The sequence below is a fragment of the Suricata suricatta genome, chromosome 3 (genome assembly GCF_006229205.1).
Source record: "Suricata suricatta isolate VVHF042 chromosome 3, meerkat_22Aug2017_6uvM2_HiC, whole genome shotgun sequence".
NCBI classification, from domain to species: Eukaryota; Metazoa; Chordata; class Mammalia; order Carnivora; family Herpestidae; genus Suricata; species Suricata suricatta.
In genome coordinates, this window is record NC_043702.1 from 80,928,216 (window position 1) to 80,936,677 (window position 8,462).

The following is an 8,462-nucleotide window of genomic DNA, read 5'->3' on the forward strand; positions in this document are numbered from 1 at the left end:
GAGAGAGAGAAAGAGTGAGCATGGGAGGTTCAGAGAGAAAGGGGAAGAGAGGAAATGAAGCAGACTGTGTCCTGACAGCAGAGAGCCCGACTCAAGGCTTGAATACAGGAGCCGTGAGATCACAACCTGAGCTGAAGTCAGTTGCTCAACTGACTGAGCAGCCCAGGTGCCCCTCTTGTGTGGATTTTAGCAAGGTTTCAGGATACAGGATTAAACACAGAAATCAACTGTAATTCAATGCACTAACAGCACACATTTGGAGATTGAAACAAAAATAAGACAAAATTGATATAAAGATGAAAATTTAAATAGTACTATAAAACATCAAATTTGTATAAATCTAACAAAATATGTGCTAATTATTGCTTACTGTTGGAATTAAAGAAGACATAAATAAAGAAAGAAATATACCATATTCAGAGTCCAAAAGGTTTAATATTGTTAGGAAATTAATTACTTAATTGTTTGGCATATTAAATGCAAAATTTATTTAAAAATCCTGCAGACGCTTAGTAGAAATTGACAAGCTGCTTATAAAGTACAGGCAAATAACCTAAAATGTGCAAATAATTTTGAAAAAAAATTGGAGGACTTCTGTTACTTGATATCAAGACTTACTATAGAGCTGGAGTAATCAAGACAGTGTGAATAGACATACAAATAAATGAAACACAATAGAAGGTGAAAAAATAGGTCTATAAATATGTGGTCAGTTGATTTGTGAAAATGGTGCCAGCATAGGGAAAGCACTTCCTGTATCTAAAAATGATGCAAAAGGTAAACATTTATTATATAAGAAATTATGGTCCTCTACTTTTATCTCCTATGACATGCAAAAATTAACATGAACAGACTCATAAACCTAAGTATAAGAGCAAAACTAACTTCAAGAAAAAATTCTAGGAAAATATGTTTGTACATCTGGCTAGATATTGTTTTCTCCTCTAGGCTACAAAAATCACACATCATAAAAGAAAAAATATTGAACTTTATCAAAATTAAAATTTTCTGCTCTTTAGGAGGGCTTGGGTGGGTCAGTCAGTTAAGTGTCTGACTCTTGATTTTGGCTCAAGTCATAATCTCATGGTCAGGCTCCACAATGTGTATGGAGCATGCTTGAAAGTCTCCCTCTCCTTCCCCCTCTGCCCCTCTCCCCCCCACTCCTGTGCCCGTTCTCTGTCCTCAAAAAATTTTGTTCTGCCATTTAAAATGCATTGCTAGTGTGAATAAATTGTAAAACATCAGATGAAATGGGCAAATTCCTAGGAAGAACATAATCTACAAATACTGAATCATGAAGACATTGAAATTCTGAAGAGACCTATAACTAGTAAGGAGATTGAATCAATAATCAAAAATCTCCAAAGAAAAGCCCAGGACCTGATGGCTTCATTGGTGAATTCTGTAAAACATTTAAAGAAGACTTGACACCATTCTTTCTGAAATTATTTCCAAAAATTTAAGAAGAAACACAAAAACATTCTCTGTGGGCATTTTCTGATACCAAAGTCAAACAAAGACACTACAGGAAAGGAATATGATAGAGAAATATATCTCAATGGATACTGATACAGAAATACACACACACACACACACACACACACACACACAAACACACACAAATACAACAGAATACTAGCAAAGAGGTCTTCAGCAGCATATTAAGAGAATTACATGCCATGACCAAGTGGATTTATTTCTGGACACAAAGATGATACAGCATATGAAAATCAATTCATGTATGAAGAGAAAAAACAACCAAACACATGATCATCTTAGCAGATACAGCAAAGCACTGACAAAATTCAACACTTGTCATCATAGAATACTTAATAAACTAAGATTAGAAGGAGACTGCCTCAACATAATAAAGGCCATATATGCAATTTCGCAGCTAGCACTATACTCAATTGTGAAATACTGAAAGTTTTCTCTCTAAGATCAAGAACAAGACAAGGATGCTCCCTTTCACCACTTTTATTTAACATAGTAGTAGAGTTTTTCACCAGGGAATTAGGCAAGAAAAAAATAAAAAGCATCCAAAGTAGAAAAGAAGAAGTAAAATTATCTTTCTTCACAGGTGATATTATATGTGTGTGTGTGTGTGTGTGCATGTGCGCACCCGCATGTATGTAGTCATTAAGGATAGGATTACACACATGGGCACATACGCACTGTTAGAACTAATAAAAATTAGCAAACTTGCAGGATACAAAGCAACACATGAAATCAGTTAATTAACACACAGAAATCAGTTGCACTTCTATACACCAACAATGAATAATACAAGCGGGAAATTAAGGAAACATTTCCATTTACAATAAGCAAAAAAAAAAAAACCCACTAAGAACAAACAACCAAAAGCTAAAGACGTGTACACTTAAAATAGTTCTGAAGGAAATTACAGAATATACCAATAAAAGGAAATGAATTTTGATTTTGGATTAGAAAATACAGATGTCAATACTACCCAGAGCAATCTACCCATTCAGTACAATCCCTATCAAAATCTACATGGTGTTTTTTTGCAGAGATAGAAAAGTCCTTTCTAATATTTGTATGGAATCTCAAGAAACCCCAAATAGCTAAAATAATCTTGAAAAAAAAGTTGGAAGTTTCATACTTCCTGATGTCAAACTTACTGCAAAACTACAGTAATCAACACAAAGTGGTACTGGCATAAAGACAGACTTATAGGCCAATGGAATAGCATAAAGAGCCCAGAAATAATCCTCACATACATGATTAAGTCATTTTTGACAAGGGTGCCAAGAGCATTTAATGGGGAAAAGAAACTCTTTTAATCAAGTGGTTTGGAGAATACTAAATATTCACATGCAAAAGAATGGAGTTGGACCCTTACTTTACACCATATACAAGGATTAACTCAAAATGGATCAAATATCTAAGATCAAAGATCTAAATGGAAAACCTAGAACTAAAAAACTTTTAGGAAAGAAAACACATAGGAGAAAAGCTTCATGAATTTGGACTTCTTTCATATGACACCAAAAGCACAGGGAATGAAAGGAAAGAGATAAACTGGGCCACATGAAATTAAATCTGTTGTACATCAAAGTACACAATCAATAAAGTGAAAGGCAATAGGTGGAAGAGGAGAAATATTTGCAAATTATATTTCTAATAATATTCTGTATATATATATATATATTCTGTATATATATATATACAGAATATATATAGATCTCCTACAACTCAACAATAAAAAACAACCCAATCCAAAAAAATGGTCAGTTTCTCCAAAAAATATATATAAGTAGCCAATAAGCAGATTAAGAGGTGTTCAAAATCGGGGGACCTACTTCAGCTCAGGTCATGATCTCAAGGTTTATGGGATTCAAGCCCCATGTTGAGCTGTGTGCTGACAGCTCAGAGCCTGGAGCCTACTTCAGATTCTGTTCCTCCCTCTTTCTGTGTCCCTCCCCCACTCGATCTCCCTCTCAAAAATAAATAGTTATTTAAAAAACGTAAAACAATAAAAATAAGGGGCGCCTGGGTGGCTCAGTTAAGTCCGACTTTGGCTCAGGTCATGATCTCACTGTTCCTGGGTTCAAGCCCTGCATCAGGCTCTGTGCTTATGGGCTCTGTGCTGACAGCTAGCTCAGATCCTGGGGCCTACCTTCAGATTCTGCATCTTCCTCTCTCTCTGACCCTCCACTGCTCACTCTGTCTCTCTCTCTTCTCTCAAAATAAATATAACTTTAAAAACTTTTTTAAATAAAAAATAAATAAAAATAAGATTTGATAAGATCTAGTAATTCCACTACGATTACATACAAAAGAATTGAAAACAGAGACTTGCACAGATATTTACGTACCTATATTCATGACAGCATTATTCACAATAGCCAAAAGGTGGAAGCAACCCAGATATCTATCTAGGGATGATTGAGTAAACAAAATATAGCATACACATACAATGGGATGTTTTTCAACCATCCAAAGAAAAGAGATTCTGATCCATGATACAACATAGACGAACCTGGAAGACTTTATGCTAAGTGAATAAAGCTAATCACAAAAGGATAAATAGTGTATGATTTCGCTTATATGCGGTACCTAGAGTAGTCAAAATCCTAGAGACAGAAAGTAGAACAATAATTGCCTGGGGCTGGGGAGGAACGGGAAATGCGAGTTGTGTTTGATGGGTATAAAGTTTTCATTTCTGAAGATGTAAAAAGTTCTAGAGATGTACAGTGATGATGATCATGCAACGTGAATGTACTTAAAGCCAATGAAATGTATATTTAAAATGATCAAGATAGAAAATTTTATAAATATGTTATCCCAATTATAAAATAATGATTGAAAAGTTATCTCTAAGGAAAAAGGCAAAATAGAGGCAAATATTCACAAAATATATCTGATAAAGGATTTGCAACTGTATTACATAAGAACTCCTGCAATCCAATTTTATGAAAACAATCCAATTTTTAAAATGGATAAAAAGTTTGAACAGATACTTTACCAGTAGATGTACATATGATAATTAAAAGAAATTATGTTTAAAGTGTTATTCACTCGGAAATTGCAACTAAGATCAATATTGAATATTATTACATACATACGAAAACATCTGTAAAATAAATAAAACCTAATTTGGCATTGGCAAGTTTGGAAACAATTGGAACTCTTATATATCCTTGGTGAGAATCTAAATAGTGCAGCCACTTTGGAAGATAGTTTGACAGTTTCTTATACAGTTATGACTCCACTATCCTAGGCCTAGAGATATAAAAATTTGCAAATGTCTACAGAAGCTTTATTGATAATTGTCCCATACTGGAAACAATACAGTGTCCTTCAACTGATGAACACCTAAATAGATTGTGGGACATCCATAATATGGAATACTAATCAGCAATAAAAAGGAAAAAACTACGGATACATACAACAGCACGGATAAATCTCAAAAGCATTATATTTTATGAAGATCGAGATACAAAAGGTGAGTATTACATGATTCTGTTAATACACTATTCTGGTAAAGGCCAAGTAGGTGGACAGATCATAGATCAGTGGCTTCAAGGACTGAGGATGGTGTTGGGGGTTGACTGAAAAGGAGCTTGAGGGAATTTTGTGCAATGATGGAAATCTTCCATGTCCCGACTGTGGCAGTAGTTACATAATTGTGTACATCTGTGTACATTTGTCAAAATCCATTGACGTAAACACTGAAAGGCAGGGTGTATTTTACTAACTGTAAATGATACCTCAATGAACCATATTTTTAAAATGTTGCAAAAATGCTAGGGAAAGAGGAGCTACTGTGGAGAAAGAATTCTCAATCTTAAGAAGAAACTTGGAGGGGCACCTGTGTGCCTCAGTCAGTTAAGCATCCGACTGTGGCTCAGTTCATGATCTCACAGTTCGTAGGTTCAAGCCCTGCATCAGGTTCTGTGCTGACAGCTCAGAGCCTGGAGCCTGTTTGAGATTCTGTGTCTCCCTCTCTCTCCGCCCCTCTCCAACTTGTGCTCTGTCTCTCTCTGTCTCAAAAATAAATCAACTATAAAAAACAAAGAAGAAACTTGGAGCTCTCTGAGTTACAAGTGAGATAGCAGACCCCGTGAGACAGAGATGATAGCGTGTCGGGTTAAGAATACAGCTTTGAAGTCCAGATTCAGGCATTTAGATGCCAGTACCTCCACTCCAAGCAGTGTGACCTTGGACAAGTTGCTGACTTGCTCTTCTGCAAGAGACAGAGACAATAATAGTGCCTTCTTCATAGAATGATTATGAAAATCAAACTAATACAACACTTACAACTGTGCTTGACATATGGGAAGCACTATATAAGTTGTTTAACAAAAATATTATGTACTATAATGAATCATCAAGTCACAAATATGTCCATTAATTTATTGAGTAAAATAAGTAATACAGATCAAAGACAGCCCAAAATATTGAGACTTTTTAAAGCAATGGTTTGTTTTGAGAGTAGAAGGAACCCTGTTTAATTATTTTTTCTTTTGACAATCAAATGTTTGTAAGGACTATGATGCATATTTGAGTAACCTGGTGCATTTTGATAACCATTATTACTTACAGATGATGTGGTTTTGATTAAAACAATAAATGGAAATGTGTTCAGCCAGTCATTAAGCCAATATTTACTATTCTTTCCTAGGAGCTTGGCATAAAGCTATGTTCTGGGAATACAAAGATGTGTGAAGTTCCATACAGTACTGATTTTAATGCATTCACAGTCTACTGGGGAAGAAAGATAGGTACACAAAAGTGCTGGAGGATAAAAAGACAGGATGAAGTGGGAGCTCTGGCAGGTCCTGAGATTAAAACAGAAGAGGGGAGGTGCCTGGGGGGCTCAGTCCGTTGAGCGTCCGACATCGGCTCAGGTCATGATCTTATGGTTTGTGGGTTCGAGTCCCATGTCAGGCTCTGTGCTGACAGCTAGATCAGAGCCTGAAGCCTGCTTCAGACTCTGTATCTCCCTCTCTCTCTGACCCTCCCCTGCTCTCGCTGTCTCTCTCTGTCTCTCAAAAATAAATTTTAAAAGAAACATAAAAAAATTAAAAAAGAAGAGGAAAAGAAGCAGTAAGCTTAAAGTTAAAGAGGTTTAGGCTTGCTGGTCACACTGGGTGTTGGGTCAACTCTGACTTCTGCCTGAATGATCTTGAGGGAGTAATTTAAATCTTTAAGCTGTGGGTTTCTTATCTTGAAACATGGAAATTAACAGTGAGTATATCATAGGGTTGCTGTGAGGATTAAAGAAAATAATACATGTGAGGCGCTTAGGCAGTAGGTAAAACTAGTAATAGTATTAGTCCTTAGTTCCACCTACTTAATACATCATGCCATCACCGTGCCAAAGGTCCCTACTATTTACAAAGTGTTTTAATGTGTGATTAAATTCCCTGTATCCTCAGCAGTTATCTAAGTTAGAATGGCAGATTTTATTTATAGATAAGAAAATAAAAATGTCTCTGTGTATACTAAGATACAACCTTTTTTCACGAAATCCTATATTCATTTCTGTATATCGGACTGAAAAGATTTTCTTAATTTTTACTACGATGTTGTTCAGAAGCTGCCTAAAATATTCATGTGTTCCTTCCCCCCACTCTTAAAAACACACACTCATAAAACTCTGTATATTTTCGATCTATTACATAGCCTGTGGTTCTTTAATATAACTTCTGATTAATTTCAACTCTTTTTATTCTGGCAAAGTTCATTTTTCCAGTTCTTTATACTTTTAATTGGGTATGTTTCATTACATTAAAAATATTTCTGTCCGAAATAACAACTAAAGTAGCAAGCTAAATTTAAGCTGTAAACTTGAGGCTTTATACCCAAGTCTATTTCTAAGGGTATAAAGATAAAAGGAATACTTCATAACAAAAAAATGTTCTGTTAGTAATTTATCATGCCCTATTCGCTTTTTTAAAATACTCTTCATTTATTTTTTTAAATAAAATATCCACACTCCCAGACTAATGAGAGGGGGGAGATGAGTATTATTAAGTCTCACTTCTTAGATACCTGGCAGACAAGAACAGCGCACACGTGAAAAAGTAGCAGGAAGGATAGGTGAAATATGACATGAGATTAAGCTCTTACATTCTATTAAAATTTATAAGACACAGACTTGAAGATACTGTTCATAACAATTCCCTGATTCAGTCAACTTAGCTAATTTAATCAACTTTTAAAAAATATATACACTTTACGAATGCAGCTACCAGCTGTTAAAGTTGGACTTAGGATTTTGATTTTGGAAACAAAAAGAAAGTCAGAGTAGCATAGAGTAAAAAGTAAGTGTAAAAATAAAATAATTGGTCACTTTGATAATAATTTTCTGTCATCAAAACAGGGTAGGTAAGGAATACAATTAAGCAATGATCACATCTGAAAGCCAGAGATTCTGCCACGAGGAAAACTATTTGTGGGGAGTGAAAAAAATGACTCCATGTGCTGTTAATCAATCATCGAGTTAGCTTCCTGCTGGTAGTTGTGTAGATCTATTACTGTTGTGAATATTTTACCTGTGAAATCGGGGAGAAAAGATAATTAAACACACATTAACCAGACCTAAGGGTTTGAATCTAGCCATCTATTAATCAATATTGATTGAATATTATAATAAGCATCATGAAGGAGATGGGTTTTGGATATGTCTTGAAATATGAATAAGGTAGTGATGGCAAGAAAGCAATAGGGTGAGAAAAGACATAAGTGAAGAAATTTCAGGTGGAAAACGTATGTCTGTTCATTGTTTTCAAAATCAAAAAACTGAATATACCCATGCCTTCTTTTCTCATTCATCAAATGGTTTAAATATGAGATATGTTAATATATAATTTTTAAGTATTGTTTCTTTGACATGATTTAATACTAAAATAGCACGCAATAATATTCACTTAGTCATACATTCTCTTATTCAAAATTCTTAATCTATGTCTCACTTCCCACTGCTTTTACTT